We start from the raw sequence: 19,404 nt of genomic DNA on the forward strand, positions 1-19,404 counted from the left end.
GACGGCTTGAAACGTGTGACATGAGAATGTCAAAGAAAACTAACTCGTGACCTCTATATGTGTCAGTTTTCATGCAATTATTAGGTGGTTTGGTTTTTAGGCGGAATATGATGCATATTATCGTTACGAAAATAAATAAAAAGAATGCAATACGTAAATAAAAATTTCCTAGTGTGGCCTATCCTAATAAAAAGAACATAAAACAACTTTGGAATCCACCGTTGGACCCGAGAAGCTTGTCTTGATGTTCCATCTTGATCCATGTAGCGGGAGTGAGCATCCGGTCTCCATCTTTAGTCTTCTCAAAAATTACAATATAAAATTTACAAATATAAACCTATTTACATTCTAAATAAAAACTGTAATTAAAAGAAATAAAAAGGGAGATACGAGATCTCAAAATACAACCAAGACCGTGTTCCATCATTACGGTAACACGTTCTACTAAGGCCACACTAAGTTACAATCGATTGTAAAAAAAATAAATAAATAAATACGTAATTAAAAGCATTCAGAATAATCAAAAACGATAAATAAAATGCATCAACTAAATTAAATTTATTCGTGACATAATTCCGTAATTATGTTAAATTTATCCAAACCACCAAAGATAATTAAAATTATATGACAAAACCGCTTTAGTTAAGTTAATTTTAATCCGAGATAATCCGTTACTATAAATCGTTTTAAAGTAATTTGATTGTTCGTGGGTGAACCGGTTCACTATCAAGCGAGTGCATAATTCGTATTATGCAAAATTGGCCGAAAAAAAAAACAAAACAATTTTTTTTTTCTTTTACTGTTGGGCGTGAACAGTACCCGTAAAAAATTTTTTTTTTTTTTTTTTATAAAATTGCTCATTGCCGTGAGCAAAAAAAAGAAGGAAAAAAAAACCGCTCAAAACGAGATCAAACAAGTGATCAAACAACAAAACGATTAGTAAAAACTCAATTGCAATTTAATCTAATCCGGATTAAAACAAAATTACAATTGACATGATCTTCACATATTGTTGTAATTATCGTTTAAAACAACAATTCGCAAAGAACAAAACGAAAACAAAACAGAAAATCGACAAGGATACAACCGTGTAAACTGGACACGGTTTCCTATGCAAAAACAGGCCGTGGCACATATAAAAAAAAATGCCGAGACCAACATGCCACACGGTTTATCAAAAATTTTATACAAAAATTACCGATTTGATAAAAACCAATTGCGATATCACCTAATCCGTATAGAAATGAAATAGCAATTGATAGATCTCTAACATATTACAATGAATATCGATTACAAAATAATATGCAAAGATCAAATCGACAACAAAAACAAGAACATGGCACGAATTCCAAGAAAATCAGCCGTGTAAACAAAAGGACACGGTTTTCAAAAAAAAAAAAAACAATCGTGCAATAAAAAAAATTCTGTCGTGTGGAATTTTGCATAAAAAAAATTAATCGATCCATTTCGTTTGATGAAAAACACATAGAAAATTTACGTGGCCTCTCTCTGATACCACTTGTGGGGTAATATCCGTATAAAACCCTCTCTATATAGGATTATAACGCAAATTTTATATGCAATTTATTGTCATAAACGAAATTAACAATGAAACGATAAAGATTAAGGAATAACCTTCGGTCCTAGTGCAATTCGGCAATGAGAGATCAAAGTAGACCTCCTCCTAATTGTTGCACCCAAGATCGTCCGAGAAATGCCCTTGTGCTAGAATGAATCCTCTAATTGCCTTGCAATATAGAGAGGATTGTTTTGTGAGTTTTGGTTGGATGTGAGATCCGAATTTTGAGAGGCAATTTTTCTCAAAACCCTAGTTTTCATACAAATGAAATGCTTAGGTTAACAAAAGAAGAGATGGCTCCTTTTGTCTATGTTTGGCTCGGCCAAACCGAGTGAGAGGGAGCCTCATGGGCTTTTTCATTCCTCTTCATATAAACTCATGGTCCGAATCCAAATTACTAAATGTATATGACACGGTCTAATTATAAATCGTCATCGGTTATCGGTTATTAAAGCATCAACTAATAAGACGGGTTAGTTGAATTATTAATACATGTCCGACAAAGACAATATCGTATAATTAATTTATTCAATATACATTAATCAAATATAAATCGTTTATATTCAATTTTACGAATTAACCGCTTAATTCGTCTTAGCCATTTTTATTTAATCCGTATTAAATAAAATATCTCAACATCACATTTTGACTAATTATTAGTCAAATAACTCAGACTAACTGGTTAGTCAATTTTGGCATCTACATGACTGTATTTTCATACCGTCACATCTCTCAAACGTATCCTATAGGTGTGACTTTTAGGGACCAGTTGATCACCGCCATCTGTATGACAATAACGTCAAACTTATCTAGCAAGCCAACCGTTATTGATAAACGTGGATCAACTGATAATAATACCAAAAGTATGCCCTTTGATCCTTTTAGATATTTATAAGTCCTTGCACTAACTGTTAAGGACACCAGCCCCAACAAGCTCCCACTTGTCCGTACAAGTGTATGTGCAATGACGTTATCCGCACTAACTGGAGGACACAAGCTCCAACAAACTCCCACTTGTCCGTACAAGTGTATGTGCGATAACCGATTCTCATATTCATTTAAAATTTCTCCCACTCAATGTAAAACAATTTGCAGATCCGGATCCGCAAAGGTCGTATTTTACAATCGATCTGGATCAAGAGTGGTTTCCCCGACTAGAGAGTAACTTAACTGATAAAACGAATTCGGATTCGAGCATGGCCATGCATTTCAGTTACAGCTCCTCGAGTGGCCCTGAGAAATATCGAGTACCTGATAAAGGCTGAATATTTCCTACAACTCGACTCCTTCCGATCTAAGCACAGCATACTTTTGGTATTATTATCTAGCAAGCCAACCGTTATTGATAAACGTGGATCAACTGATAATAATACCAAAAGTATGCCCTTTGATCCTTTTAGAGATTTATAAGTCCTTGCACTAACTGTTAAGGACACCAGCCCCAACAAGCTCCCACTTGTCCGTACAAGTGTATGTGCAATGACGTTATCCGCACTAACTGGAGGACACAAGCTCCAACACTTTAAACAAGTGACGATTTATCAATTTGTTACTAATATATCGTTCACTTTTGTAGGATTCGGTACGTTGAGAATTGGTTACTACACCCTATATATACGCAAGAGTGGTACTCTTTCCGTTTCAATAATTTAATTGTTTTTTATTAAAATACCTCTCACAAGTAAGAAAAAAGACAAACAAATGAGTAGGACAAAAGGGTTATATAATTAATCCTTCATAAGTTGGGTCAATGCTGAATTGGTGATGAGTGACGATATTGAGTTCTTTATGTTTTTATTGGAGTAAGTTTGAGAATAAAGCGATTTTTTGCCAACTGAATAAAAAACTATTATATTCTTCACAAATACAGTAGATTTTAAAAACCTGAAAAGAAAAATAATACGAAATAGAATTTGGCATGGCTATTAGTTATTTACTCAAGAGAAAAAAAAACGTCTAAGTACACAATGTCTATAATGAAAAAAAAATTGATCTTAATGTTTTTTATTCCCTTTGACTATTTTATTTGCCTTCAATTTTATAGTATGAAGGATAATTCATGATTGTGAACACTGTTTAAAATGATTAAAAAGGTCCACAACAATTAAAAGAAAGTCAAATTTGAAACCCGTGCAACGCACGGGCACAAAATCTAGTTTGTAATAGTTTATTAGATTTACTATTTTAGGAAGGCCATACTAGGACTTTATATTTATGCTTTGCATTTTATTTATATGTTGCATGCATCGCTAAATCGCCATAATTAAACATGCATTTTAAATCGAGTTTATCGACCGTGTCAATTACAATTATCGTAGTTCACCGCTTTAGTTCACTTAAAACGTGATAGATAATAAATTAACATGACCTCTCGCTAAAATAAACAATTGAGACTTAGCCTTACCAAAAATTAGAAACCATGAAAACCTATTTCGTGAGGGAGTGCACTCGGCTTTACCGGGGTACAAACCATGCTACGTAGGGGAAGTGGGTGATAAATGTCTACCCATCGAATTTATAAATATAAGGGTTGTATTCGGCTTTACCGATGCCCAAGTTGATGTAAATTTGGATCATGGACACATTTATTCGAAATTTGGGTTGAACTCAACGAAAGTATTCTCGACGGTTGCCGGATGTGTTTCAGGCTAAAGATAAATATTAATGTAATTTTATCGACCAAGAGTTCTAAAAGTAGAATCGATTAAAAAGTTAATCCACCGAGTTATATTGATGAGGGTTGTATTCGGCTTTACCGATGCCCAAGTTAATATGAACTTGGATCTTGGAATCATTTATCATAATTGGGTAGAGGTCACTATGTAAATGCTTTACTTGTTATTTACAAGTATTAATAAAACGATAAATGTTAAGTTTTCCACTATTCCGTTATCATATTGTTCTATTTCTTTACCACAATTTTTATACGATATCATTTCGATTCAAATCTCCATTAAAACATCGTAACTAAAGACAAATAGGAATTTTCTTCTAAAAACCTCGTATTATCCATTGTAAGGATCTCATGTGAAGAGTATAGATGAAAGTTATTTGTGATCAAAAGGGTTTTTTATTCTTGACTAACATATCTACTTACAATTTTTTCTCATATGCTTAATTGAGTTAATTACTTTGAAACGTTACATCATTTTGGTAACTAGATTTGTTGGAAATCAAAATTGACCAAAATAACGCAACCACTTCAATAAAAGTTTTAAGACTAAACGAACGAATGAAGAGTAGTCTTCATGAATTTCAATTTTGCTTCTCTTACCAAAGACTCATTGAAATGAGTGGGAGCATTCTCTTAAACCGTTAAGAAAAGGGTGAGGTTTAAAGAAGTAAAATTAGAATAGAATTGATACAAGGTAATGTTAAAAGTAAAGTTATTGAGAATAACGATACTAAACCTATCAATCTCGACCGATAAAGTTTCCATTGTCTTAATTGTTGGACACTAGAAAAGAAACTACCCCAAATTATTGAAGAATAAGCAAGTTAGTTGTGGGACATATAATGAGACTTATTTCTTTATTTTAGATTGACATAAATTTTGCTAATACTACTTCGTCAATATTAGAAACCGGTGGTGGTTTTCATCATTGTATTTGATACATAAGATGATTATAATATGACGACTAGCATCAAATAATGTCGAGAGATAGAGTCATTGTGTAATCAATCTAGTTTTTGGGTTTATAGTTGTACTTAATTATGACTATTAAGTGCATAAACTCTAAATAAGAATATAATTTTGTTAAGATACAAAAGAGGTTTCACTTTTGTGACCCTATACACCATGATTTGATGTATGGCTAGCCCATTATCAAGATGATTATATTCTAAACCAAACTAGAATGATATATCATGTAGATGATAAAAGACTCAAATTGGTAACCCAAGATTAAACCTTAAATTCTCGAATGATGAACGCAAAGAGTTATCGAGTACTCTTGAAACCATTAGATTGTTAATCTTGTGGTATATGCGTATCTTGTATTCAAAGCAAGATGTCTCGTGCCTTTTGGTTGAAAAGGAGATCGAGGTTGTAAATCATTGATCCAAAATAGGTTGATCATTTTCTTTTACCAACGATTTAAGTTGACGCTAATGTGTTCACTTAATAAGGTAAATAGAGAAATCTTTGAAGAATTTCAAAGAATTCAAAGACACACGATTTAGTCGTTATGTGATTATCAAAGTGAAGACTTTGATATAAGCCAAAGGAAATGTGATATAGTATCACAAATTAATATCTCTTAGCACGCATTATGGGATAATGTATGGTTGGATAAAGTAATCAAACGCTATTCGATATGGTTTGGACTTCAATCAAGTTACTTTGAGTTACTTGATCCTTTTGGGGATTTTATCATTTTGTCTAAATTATTTTTCCACTAAATCTAAAACGAATCATATGAGATATGAAATGGTAGGGTACCATGTTTGTAAGTTTTTCAAAAGAAACAAATGCTCATTTTTCCTTACTATAATCACGAGTACAACCGGTTTGTGGCTCGTGAAGCTGTCTTTCTAGAATACAAGTTATTTCTAGAAGACAGAGTGAGAGAAATTATTCAAGAGCCACAAAGAATGTTACGACGCAAGAAACTGGTCTTTCTTGGCTACATGAGACGTTTTGTGTAAGACGTTGTTTCTTCAAAACCTAGGAGGTTAAAGTCATCACTTGTTGAAGTTGATGAATTAGTGTTACTTTTAGAAAGTAAAGAGCTTGCAACTTACAAAGAAATTGTTTGATTCAAATTACTTCTGGAAAGTAATGAACATATGACTTACATGAGAGTGTTAAGTCACAACTCAATATAAGGCTTAGAGCCATGAAAATCCGAAATAAATTCCAAGTGAATTGTTAGATATCAAAGCTTGATTGGTAGCAAAGGGTTTTGCACTAGTTGAAATGCTTAAGTCTATTTGGATCTTCTTAGGGATTGTGTTTCATTATGATATACATATAGCAAGTGAATCTAAAACCCACTTCTTCAATTAGAAGGAATGTATTCAATACATGTCTTGAGTTTTGTAGATTCTTGCAATCCTAAGATAATGTGAAACTTAATAGAGGGTCTTAAGTAGGACATCAATGAGTTAGAATCAATGTTTTGATCATGTTATAAAACTTTTCCCGATAAGTCGAGAAGTTGTGTTTATACATGGAGTTTAGTGGGAGTTACGGAAATTTTAATTAGTCTTATATGTGGATGACATATTGATTATTGGGAATGATTTAAGACTTTGGAGAAATATAATACATCTATAATATCTGGATTTATGGAGATAAATCCACATGATATTAGCGCCAAATAAGAAGTCTTATGTGGATAAGATTCATGATTTGTTCAATCGAGTTGAACATATTTGATTGATTCCATTTGCTTCCGTTGCCGGATCAATTAAATAAGTAATGATGTATAACACTTCATATGCTTTGAGTATGATGAATAGTTTCAAAATCGAATTTAATTAATAGTTACCAAATAGCCATATTGATCATTCTTAAGTGCTTGAAGAAGCATTAAAGATGCAAAGTTAAGTGTTTTTTGATACAATTCACAAAATTTGTGTAAGGGCTTACACTAATGGCTGTTGAGATTGCATAAGGTTTCGGACAAAAATCGTATTCAAAACACCTAAAGATGGTTAAGGAACCATTGTGGCTATGTTTTTTTAAGAAATGGATTTGTTAGAATCGTTCTAAGCAATAAAGAACAATAAGGATGCTCACAACGGAAACTGAGTACACTTGCAATCATGAGATGTGCGAGAGGGATGGGTCTCGCACACTGTGAAAATAGTGGGAGCTATTATAAGGCTAGAAGGGCCTATGTCTAGATTGGATCTAGACACGTACTCAGAAAGTTTTGTAATACAAATGTATACATTACAAAGGAAAATGAGTATGTAGTAAGGTTGAGTTAGGTACAAGAAGTTGATAAAACCTACTAACCAAAGCCTTCTTATAGGCTTAACATGATGAGTCATGTCATATGTCATTTCAATTGCATTGAGATGAACAACTACATATATGATGAAAATGGATTATAAAAACATGAAGTAGTAATCGGGTATTGACTATTCATATGTGATAATCACATTTGTCGTTCGAGTTTTTAAAACTAAAAACTCCTTTTATACTTTGTTACATCCAAACGGGTTGTAGAGACAATATTGAACCCCGTTAAAGTGAACTCGGATTAACATGGTATTTGCCCATAGTCACTTGTATGAGGTGACGTCTCGAAGTGACTAGAGTGTGATGCGATTGATGGCAAGTTCAAGTGCCATAGAGTCATATGAGATGACTAGTCGATCACATAGGCAGACTGTTAGGAACACTTTCTCGGGCCTAATGACCGCTTATAGAGTTCTGGCAAATTTATATAGTCTGGTCGTGGCGAGAGCTACTATAGTATTCTAATGAGTCGATTCTTTTGACTAAAGACTGTTCGCCTAAGGTGGCACAGTTTCAGATTAACTTTGATTTATGTTACTAAGACCTTCGTAAATGGGGTCAAATGGGCATATTTTGGGTTATGATGGCTGTGGCTAGTCAAAGGGAATAAGTGCGATAGGAATTGTCCACCCCTTGTCAGGGTTATAACAATATCTCAGGGCCACTCGAGGAGTAATGAACTGGAAATGCGTGGCCACGCTCGGAAGGTATCTATGGTAGATAATTCCGGTCAATCAGTTATTCTCCAGATTGAGGAAACCACTCTAGATATGATCACTTGCAAGTATGACCTGAAAGACACCTTGCATTGAGTGGGAGATAGTAATAGGACAAGAGAATTGGTGACGCACACTTGTCGAGGACAAGTGGGAGATTGTTGGAATATGTGTCCTCCGACAATAATGCGATCACAACTGTTGATCATAATGATCACATGTTTAAATCTCATTTTAAGAATACATGAGGGGTGTAATATTTTACTGATCAATGGTCCACACATATCGGTAATGATTGGTGTCTAGAGTTTGACATTCACGTCGTGCGACGGTGGTGATCAGTTGATCCCCTTAGGTTATACCTATAGGGAAATACTCTTAATTGATTATTTAATTAATCGTATGCCGATACGAGTTAATTAAATTGCTTAAAATTGACGGATGATTTTGTGAGTAAAGTTAACGTGTCTTATTGTAATTCGATTAAATTAGATACGGTCTAAGTAATTGAATTGTTTTATTACTTAGATAAAATTATTGTTTACGAAACAATTTAGAATTGAAATTGAATGAATAATTTATTATAAATACAAAACGTTGTAATTTATAATTTGATAAACCGTTTTGGTACAAGTAATTACGAATTACTAGTCGATTTTGTAAATGACATATTTTATGAGTATGTTGATTTTTAATATGTTAAAAATACATTACAATTTCACATGTCAAGTAACATGTCACATATGTCACAATTGACAAATGATAAAAAATAAAATGGACCTCCCATTTTATTAAGTGTACCGAAATGGGAGGGTTAGGGTCTTTAAATTTGTGTTAATTATTTTTAAGTGGAAAACACAATGATAAGACCTTGCTTGTAGCCTTGCATGCCTATGATTTCTTGGGTAGAAAAACTAGCTCATGCATTGGGCACTCTTACTCCCTCCAACCGGTTTTTCCCTCACAAGAGGCCAGGACAAGGGTTATTCTCTTGTTATTCATTCATTTTTCATAACATTTTTCTAGTGTAAGAAAATTTTCTCTGTACCATTTTTGTGAAAACTTAGAGAAATAAAACTCACAAATCTCTCCTCTTGGCCGAAATCATTCAAGAGGAAATACAAAATATTTTTGTGTCAAGTTTATAGTAAGACTTGTATTATTTCTAGTACAAAATAATATTGGTTATTAAGAGGTTTCCTTGGGTATTCACTTTTGGGAGAGGTTCTACTTTGAACCTTGTTCATCCATTTTAAGGAAAGCTCAAGAACTAACAAATAGGTGAATTTGTTGGTGCCCATTAATCCGAAATCATATAGTAAGATTGATGATTTCTTCTCTTATCTTGTTTTAGTTTGCATGCATGGATAAGATCTAGTATTTATTTTATGACTAAATAAATTTGAACATATATGAATATGTAAAGTAATGAGATTAAAGAAACCCAACACGAGAGTGGCAACCAGTCGGGCCGCAAGAAAGGCAATCACAATCAGGCTAGGAACTTTTCTGGAGGATCTAGTTACGCAGGGGGATCTCGAGCGTGGGGGAGAGGAGGCGGCCGGAGTATTAGTGATAACTCCAACCTTACCTGCTTCAACTGTGGTGGAGTGGGTCATAAGAGGCATGAGTGTACCAGTGCCAGACGTTGTAATCGCTAAACGCTATACTCTAATAAATGTTTCTGAATGGTTACTTTTGATATACTAACCTTGGACAACCGAGATCGTAGCAGCTTCACATGCTAGGGTGGTCCTTGGTAAGGCACCTTGGTATTTGGGGGTGTTACAATTGGCGCGTGATCAATTGTGTGTTTTTGCTTACATTATTTGTCATGCCCGATATTGTTTGGTATCACTGTCCTTTTTTTGGTCTTCATGGGTGTCAGGATGGTGGTGGTAGGGGTCTTGTTAAAACCGCCATGCTACGGCACTTTCAAGATCGTCATTGTCGTGGTGAAGCTATGGTACTTACACGTCAAACTCTTTCTAATAGTTTGACTGTTTTTTCTAATGCTGAGATTACTTTAAAGCGGATGAGGGTTTGGATATGTGGGGTGTGCCTTAAAACTCATACCTTTCATATTAGATGTCGGCATAGTCAGGACGATGTTGTGGCGCCTCCGGATTATGGTGATAAACTTGTTCGCTTTATTATTTCTGATATTCCTAGACCTTCTGCTCCGTCTCTGTCGGTTCTCTCGTCTGATGATGTGGGGGTTGAGCCTGTTGGTTGGTCTATCTCTTTGCTTGATCGTTTGTTATCCTTGGGGTTACGCACCGTGAAATCTACCCCTCCTAAGTGCCGCCTTAGGTTTGCTCGGGTTTTAAAAGGGGCTTTAGATGATGTTGCTGACTCTCCTAGTTGTAAAGAATATAAAATTGAATGAATGATTTGCTTGAATATTGATGACAAAGGGTTGCTTATATAGCAATTACAAAGGACAATAACTTGAAATACAATCTAACTATAATATATCTTAGAGATATATTTGACATAATATGGAAAACTATGACTATTATAATTTTTAGACAATCACAATATTACCATATTGTGAATTATAATATAATAGTAATATTATATTCCTTATACGTCCCCGCAAGATGGACGACCGAAGGGGAAGGACAATCTTGAGAAGAAGGAGACGGAACCACAATGTTGACCCATGACAAGTCGCAAGACACGAGTGGTAGTAGACTTAATTCTGCCATACTGAAGAAGGGAGGAAAAGAGAGAAATTGGAGGAGCCTGGGACGCCAAGGATGTGCGATTAAGTGAGCATAGGGTGAGACTTGATGATATTGGGAATAAAATTTGTACGGTGTTGTATGTAGTCGAATTTAATCGTTGGATCAAGACTTGTAGAGAGGAGATGAATATTTGGTGAGGGAATTATGTGTGAAAGATTAAGTGAGGAAGCTGTCCCGAAGAAATTTTGGAAGGGTCAAGAAAGAGACATTAATTTGTGTGATGGAGGGAAAATTATTCTAGAAAATTTGAAAAAGCGCAGAAAAATAGCATAAGTTAATTGAGAAATTGATGGTGGCCAGAGGAAACGATGGCCGAAATTTAAAGGACATGAGTAATTAGTGAAAGATTGCAAAAAGGTTAGGGTATACTCTGAGAAACATGGCATGTATTTTATTTTGTGAGAGGGGAAGAAAACTATTCTGACCGTATGTTGGAAAGGGCAGGAGAGATATACTCCGTATAATTTTAGGAGATAACGGTGATCAAGAGAAAGAGGGTCAATACGGAGGCATGTAAGAAATTGGGATAGAAAATTTGAGATGAGGTAAACTTCATATATTTGAGGTTGACGAGTAAATTTGAGATAAGAAACGGGGTAATTTATAAGCAAGGTACGAGATACGCATAATAAAGATTAAGAAAGTAAAAGCAGGGGGTAAACCTCAATAGAGATTAAGAGAACAAGCTAAAAAGCCAAGTGACTAGCAATTGCGTCGAGACAGAAGAAAGAACAATGTAAGTAAAAGCAAAACAGGACTTTGGTACGTAAGAAAGGGTAGGGCAGAAGTAGAAATTGTCTGAAAGAGGACACATCCATTATCACGATAACATTAAAGAAAGATAAAGGCTTTGACGGTGGACGTAAAATTTGAGATAAGTGATTGGTGGTGACAAGGCTAAAGTCATATCACCTTAATCAAAATAAACCTAAATTACTACTAACTAATAGCTAGCGGTAAGAAGGGTCAAATCCACAGAGAGGCGAGGTAATTATTCTAGTTTGTTAATATTTAAGTCCGTCTTTAAGTTACCAATTTTGGGGGTTTGTTTGATTTGATTTCTAACAGCTAATTGCAAAGTAAATAAAGGATGAATAACAATAATATTACAGAGTCTAGGGATCTGGGTTCACTAGGTAGTCATACGGGGTGTGATTTAATTCATTGATAGAGCTAATTATGTTATTTAAGGTTATATGATCGGTCGATTCAATATTCCTTTAGATCTAATTTAACATGCAATCGATATCATTACATTATCTCTATTCAGTTATTGTGGCCTATATTGATTCTAACCCAGTCGGTAAAAGTCTCAATTCGCTATACTAGTCAATTAACCCTGGCCAGTAATTAATTTACTAGATGAAGAACAATAACATGAACAACAACAAATAAGCAATTTTAACTATCAATTCATTAGTTTAATCCCCTTCTAACAACCTAGATTTCCCTTCTCCCTAGATTAAAGATTTAGCTACTCATATTAAAGAGAAGAACAATAATAGCAATGATAATAACAAACATGATTGAAAGCATAAAAGATGAATAAGCAATTGAATTATAATTATTGAAGAAAGATTAGAACAATACCGTAATTAAAGGCAATAGATCCGAATGCTAAATTAATGTAAACTAATCTAAAGTATTCTAAGAGAGTTTTAGAGTAATTCTACTAAACCTACGGAAAAATTAAGCGTCCATAAATTAGGGTACGACTTTGGGTATTTATAATAAAACATAACCGGCTTAAGGAAAATTGCGGAAAAGTAGGAAACACTTGGTTCCTCGATCGAGCCTACTCGATCGAGCATGGGTCTAGTTGATCGAGGCACCACTCTCTTTAGCTCTTTTCTTCGTGTTTTCTTCTTTACTTCTCTTCCTTTATTCTTATGGGTTTCCGTGCCATACTTCGTGTATTCCTTCATGCCTACTCCGCGATGCCCATTTCATTCCTTTGCTCCTCAGCTACATCATTCCTGCATTAAACATAAAAAAGCAGAAGTATTGACATTCTAATATAAAAGGCATGTCAATGATATAAACTAGCACGAAAACCGTATCAAAAGCAATTAAGGGGAGGCAAAAATATGTATATAATTATGACTCATCAGGTGGGCTTATCAGTTTGTAAGAGAAATAAGAGAGCGCAACTAGGCAAGGACATAATCGATGCTCGGGATAGCTTTGAGACATACAACTATGACATGAAGGGCCACTGAAAAGGGATAAGTCGGTTGACGAGCAAGCATGAGTCTACCGAGAAGGGAAATAATTTTGAGACGTGAGGTTTACGTAGCGGGAAACCCAAAGTTTAAAGGAGGGACAAAGTTTAAGGGAGCTTGTTGTTAATAAGAGAACAACGAGAAGTGAAAGAATTTTAATTGCGAGATTTGATTAAGAAAGGTGAGAAGAGTAGGACAGAAAATTTTGGTTTAATATTAACCGCAAATATGGGGTCGAAACTTTCAACTGGGATGAAGAAAGAGATGGCGGCTCGGAATCGCAAGACAATGTGAGCAAGGTGACGCTCGAATTTTATGGTTCGATGACGCAATTTTGATAGGCTGGTTAATTTGTAGAAGAAAGTTTTAGAAAGAAGTGAATTTATTGTAGAGAAAATTGTAGGTAGATGCAAGATGAACAAGGAAGAATTTATTGGACTTTAATGAAAGAAACAAGAGGCAGGAATAAGTGAAATTTTTGGAATGAAAGTTGAAGCTTTGAGATAGACGGGCAAAATTTGATTTATGAGTTTTCAAGATCATGGTCAAAGAGAGTGTAGGATAGAAAGAATTGTACGAAAAATTGATAGTAATTAGGTTAATTATTAAGCCCGTCGGAGATGGAAGAGATGAGATTAATGTGATGCACAGAAATTAGATTGGTGTAGGCTAATCATTAAGCCCGCCGGAGATGGAAGAGATGACAAGCCATCTCCGGCCGGAAGCAGAAAGATATCTGTGGTGTTTTTATGGTAGAGTTTGTATAAAAAGAGGTCCCTAGGATTTTACCCTTATGATACCATGTAAAGAATATAAGATTGAATGAATGATTTGCTTGAATATTGATGACAAAGGGTTGCTTATATAGCAATTACAAAGGATAATAACTTGAAATACAATCTAACTATAATATATCTTAGAGATATATTTGACATAATATGGAAAACTATGACTACTATAATTTTTAGACAATCACAATATTACCATATTGTGAATTATAATATAATAGTAATATTATATTTCTTATACTAGTGACCTCTCCTGCTGGATTCGTTTGCTTGTGTTGCCTCTTTGTATACTTAAGACCTTCTCCCCGGGGAGTAATCTTGAGTGTAGGACTGCTGTCAGGCGTCAGCGTCAGAAGGCGGGTATTTCCAGTGACATTCTCGCATGGGAGGTGCCTGGGGGTAGTCTGCAGCTTTGGAGGGAGACTTTGGATGGGGTTCCTTCTTCGTTTCATATGGAGGAGGACCTTGATTTGAGCGAGCTTAACCTCCGGTAATGTCGGAGGAAGATTTGTGATGGCCACTATACTGCCACTGTTCGGGTGCTTTCTTCATCGGGTATTGATCCTTATTCCGATGCCACTCTTGTTGCTCTGCAAGATAAGCACCCCAGTGCCCCCTCTCCCAACTTGCCTCCTTTGCCCGTTGATCACTTTCCCCTTGTTGCTTCTTCGGCCGTTGTTTTGGATATGATTAGGAGTTTCCCGCGTGGCACGGCGTGTGGAAGGGATGGGTTCCGTGCTTAGTCACAGGCTAAATCGCACACCTATCAAAGATAAACCAACTAGCCTAAACTAATGCAGTAGAGGAAGTCGGGATCGTATCCACAGGAAGACAAATGTGTTCTATTTGCTAAATCTAAGTCTGTCTAAGTCACAAATTTTGGGGGTTGATTGGTTTTGTCTATTAACTAAAGTAGCAAGACAAGGAAATTAAATTAAGGAAAAGGATTTCAAATAAAAGAAAAGGGCTAGGATTTTGGGTCAGCAACGATCAAGGTAAGGTCAACGGTCGACACAAATACGGTCTGAGGGGTAATGAAAAGGTCCTTTCGGTCCGCTATTCGCCCTAGAGTACTAATTTAGCTTTCGCTCTAATTAAGATGGTATATTGTTTGTAGCAGGTTTAACTTCTTCCAATCTCTCGATCTAGGTCAAAGTTTCCCGGGTCAAATAATTAATTATGTCGACTTAACTAATTAAATGCTATTAGATGCTACAATTAACAACACAGATATATATATTAATGCCAGACCTAATCACCTAATTAAGACCGTCTTATAACCATGGCTTCCTGATATAAGGATTTTCCGTCGTTTCCCAATCAAAAACAATTTATAAAGAACCAAATAAAAATAGTATTTATTCGGGTGTCGAACACAAAGATGGCGGGGGTTAGATACTTGGTTTGTTTAAGTCTTTAGTTTAGTCAAACAAAACAAGATTGATTAATTATAAACTAAGATGCAACAAGGTATAAAATTTAAACTAAATGAAATTGTTTTTAATTAATAAGGGAAGACTAAGGTCTTTGGGTTCACAAAGGGCAATTAGGGGGAGAAACAAGGTCTAACAAGAAGGGTAATAATAGTGGTCAAGGGTTTAAGACTAATTTCTTAGTCACCTTAAGCTCCTCAATAAGTTGTCACTTGATCGAGATGAACTAGCTACAAATAAAACATAAAGACTACCCAATAGCATGAGCACCAAGACGGATCGAATGCATCAAAGAGATGTTCTAACTTTCATTAAAACTCATCTATAAGCACTTCTAAAACTATCTAATAGCACAATGCACCAAGGTAAGCCAAACATGTTAATGAAATGTCCAATTTTCATTGAGGCATTTCCACAAACACTTCAAATGCATTAAGAGTAGAAACCACATAATCACCCAATTCAAAAGGTTAACAACCCAAATTCATCCCCTTAATTACCCAAATTCCCCCTAGACCCTAGATTAGACTACTCACTCATGTTCATGGGTGAGAAATTTACAACAAATTGCAACAAAACACAAGTAAACATTGTAAACATGATAAAGATGAGAACTTTGAATGAATAACAGTTAAACAACATAAGAAATGTAAACAAATGAAAATAAATGCAAATAAAAGATGAGAATTATACCAAATAAGAGGAAAGGAACAAGCTTGGATAATAATGGAAGAATGAATTTCTTCAAATCTTCAAATATAACCCAAATGACTAATTGTATACTAATGAGAAAATGAAGAACTTGGATAAACAAAGGAAGAATTAAACTAATAATTAAAGAAAGATTACAATTTTTATTGAAAATAAAATGAGGGGAAATATTAGGGTTCTACAATATAGAGAGAGAGAGAGAGAGAGAGAGAGAGTAATAATCTAACTAATTTTCTAGTCTAATCTCTAAGGTAGTTTAGAATAATGTGTGTCTAATTCTATTCTCAATGTGACTTTTTTATACTACTAGTCTAATATTAATAATAAACAATAATAATAATAATAATAATCCACCTAATTTCCAACTCTGCACGACGCATTCTCAAACAAATGGACAAAAGGGAATAAAGAAAAGGAAAACACGCAAAAAGGGGTTGGGAGCCGGCCCACCGGCCACCGGTCAAGTGACCGTCTGGGGATCCCTTGGAAACTTCAAGTGAATTTAATGGTTCTCCCAGCCGGTGGGGGTGTCGGCGGTCGGTGACCCGGCTGGGGATGAAATTTTGATGCGATTGTGTTGTGAGCGGTTGGCCGTGACGGGTCCCAGCTGGGAATAGCATTGTTGCGAATTGATGTTGCTTGTGTTTGGTGATATCGTGATTGAAGGAGGTGGTTAATGGTGGTTGCGCGGTGAGGCAGAGAGGACGGAGTCGTGGTTGATGATGGTGGCTGCTGCTGTCGTCGTTGATTGATGTCGGGATGCCGTGCTGCTGCTGTTGCGGGTTTAATGGAGATGGAGGACAGGGGTGGTGATGATGATGATGAATTGTTGACGGCTGGTTGTTAATGGTGGATGAATGTGTTGATTGGTTATGGTGAAATGGATGGTGGCAGCAGGTGAATGGTGGTGTATGCGAGGTTGATGACGGGTTTTCGGCGAACAAAAATGGTAGCAGATGAAGGACGGAGGGGCTGGATTGAACTGAGTTGTTGCAGGTCGGAGGTGAACATGGAAATGGTGATGGAGTCGGGTTTGTGGTGGTTAATGGCGGAATGCAGCAATGGTGGTTTACGACTGATGATGAATTGAATTTGGTGTTAGTGATGTTGGGGGGGATTGTTGCTGGTGATTGTTGAGGTGAGCGGCAATGGAGTCGTGGTGGTGGTGAACGAATTGGTTGGAATGGTGATAAAATGATGCGGGGGAATTTAGTCGGGTTTTAATCCCGAGTTCGGGAATTGCAGCCATGGCGATTATGGTGAACTGATATGATGATGATGAAGGTGATTACAGAGGAGTTGTTGATGTCTTGATTGAAGATGGCAGGGTAAATACGAATGAAGGTGAAGAGTGTTGGATAAAGGTCAAAGTCAAGCTGTCATTGACTTCCTCCTTTAACTTACAGCTTTGACCCGTCTTTGACTTGCTTGCATCACCATTTTCCGTCTTTATTCCTCCTTGCTTTCCCGTCTCGCCTATACATTAAATCAATATAACAATAAATTAATAGTGATAATACTCATTTTATATAAAATCGACTAATTATTAAATTTAACTAATACGACTAATTATTATGAATTAGTAAATAAAATGAGCTATTTAATCATATAAGCACACAAAATCGAGTCGAATAAAAGGATTAAATATGGGGTAAAATGACACTAAAATTATACTTATCACTTCCCTAATCCTAGCAAGGGAAATTTAGCTACGCATAATTGAAACGATAAACTCAACAATAATAATAAAGTTTGAATTAAACATAATAACGAGATATAAATAACGATCTAGCATAAAACTTGCAATAATAGAAAGCAGAGGAAATAAATTAAACAAGAGAAATTAAGAAGAAGAATTAAAGGGAGAACTAAAGGAAATTGATTACCAAATAATAGGGAAGAACTACAAAGTTTCCGATCCAAAAGTAAGAACAAAAGCAACGTTGGAAAGTTTAACAGTATGAAAAGATATGACTTAAAGTGTTTACTTCTTACCCCTTAAATAACAAAAAGGAGTAGATTATTAAACAAGCAACTAATGGGCCGAAATCAACACTAAATCTCCACGGCCTAATACTAAAACATGTCGATTGACTAAATAACAAAACAACCTGAGTAAAATAAGTCGATCAACTAATCATCACTGTCGATCGACAACAGAGATCAGTCGATCGGCTAAAAGAACCAGTCGGTCGACTTTTTCTTCGTCGCGCATTGAACTTCAAACGACCGCCATTTCTTTGTTACTTGGGCAAATCGAGCGTTTTAGGTGGTGTTGGAAAGGTAACAGGATAAAATTTCATCTCCAATTTGAATCACTTCATTATCATTTGTAAAACTTGAGTTATAACTCTTCAAAGTAGGCACTAGTAATGTGAAGCTTTTCTTTTGCTCTATAAGTTTCCTTACTTCACTACGAACTCCAAAAGAATAATTTACGAGCTCGTTTACATCAAGACTAGGGACGGGATCTCATCTCACCTTTGTTGATAGGATTTGGCTTATATTTTCACATTTAGGCGAATAACCTGTCAAATCCATAACATGTACCCAAAGTAGCAAACGCGGGGAATATAGCAATGAAATAGCATATAAAATGCATAGAAATGCGTGCAAAAAGATGGAATAAAATCATATAAAACGCACGAATCAAACTTCCCCAAACCAATCCCTTGCTTGTCCCTAAGAAAGCAATAGACACAAGACATAAAAGGGGACTAATGGAACGGTATACAAACTCAGAGCTAACTATGTTTTTGGTACGCCCAAACCAATTTAATGCAATCTAGTCAAAACCAAAGTGCGAAATCAAATGTAAACGAGTTAAACCAATGATAAAGCTATTGAACCGTTGACCTTGCAAGCTTGTTGGAAATCTATATCTCATTAATTAACATATTCATATATGTTTCAAATTAATTTAGTCATAAAATTAAATGTTGATCTTATGCATGCAAACATAAATAAGATAAGAAGAAATCATTTTCCTTACTATGTGATTTCGGCTATTATGGGCACCAACAAGATCTCCTTTTTGTTAGTTCTTGAGCTTTCCAATATTGGATGAACATTCATGACTTCAAAATAGAAGCCCTCCAATTAGTTGCACCCAAGACTATCCCTCAATCCCACAAACTAACATGTACTAGATGTTTGTAATGTAGTTTACCTTAAAATCGATTACTAATACTCATATACTACTTCTAGTATTATTAGTGTTTGATTTAAACAAAT

Source organism: Silene latifolia, chromosome 9 (genome assembly GCF_048544455.1).
Source record: "Silene latifolia isolate original U9 population chromosome 9, ASM4854445v1, whole genome shotgun sequence".
NCBI classification, from domain to species: Eukaryota; Viridiplantae; Streptophyta; class Magnoliopsida; order Caryophyllales; family Caryophyllaceae; genus Silene; species Silene latifolia.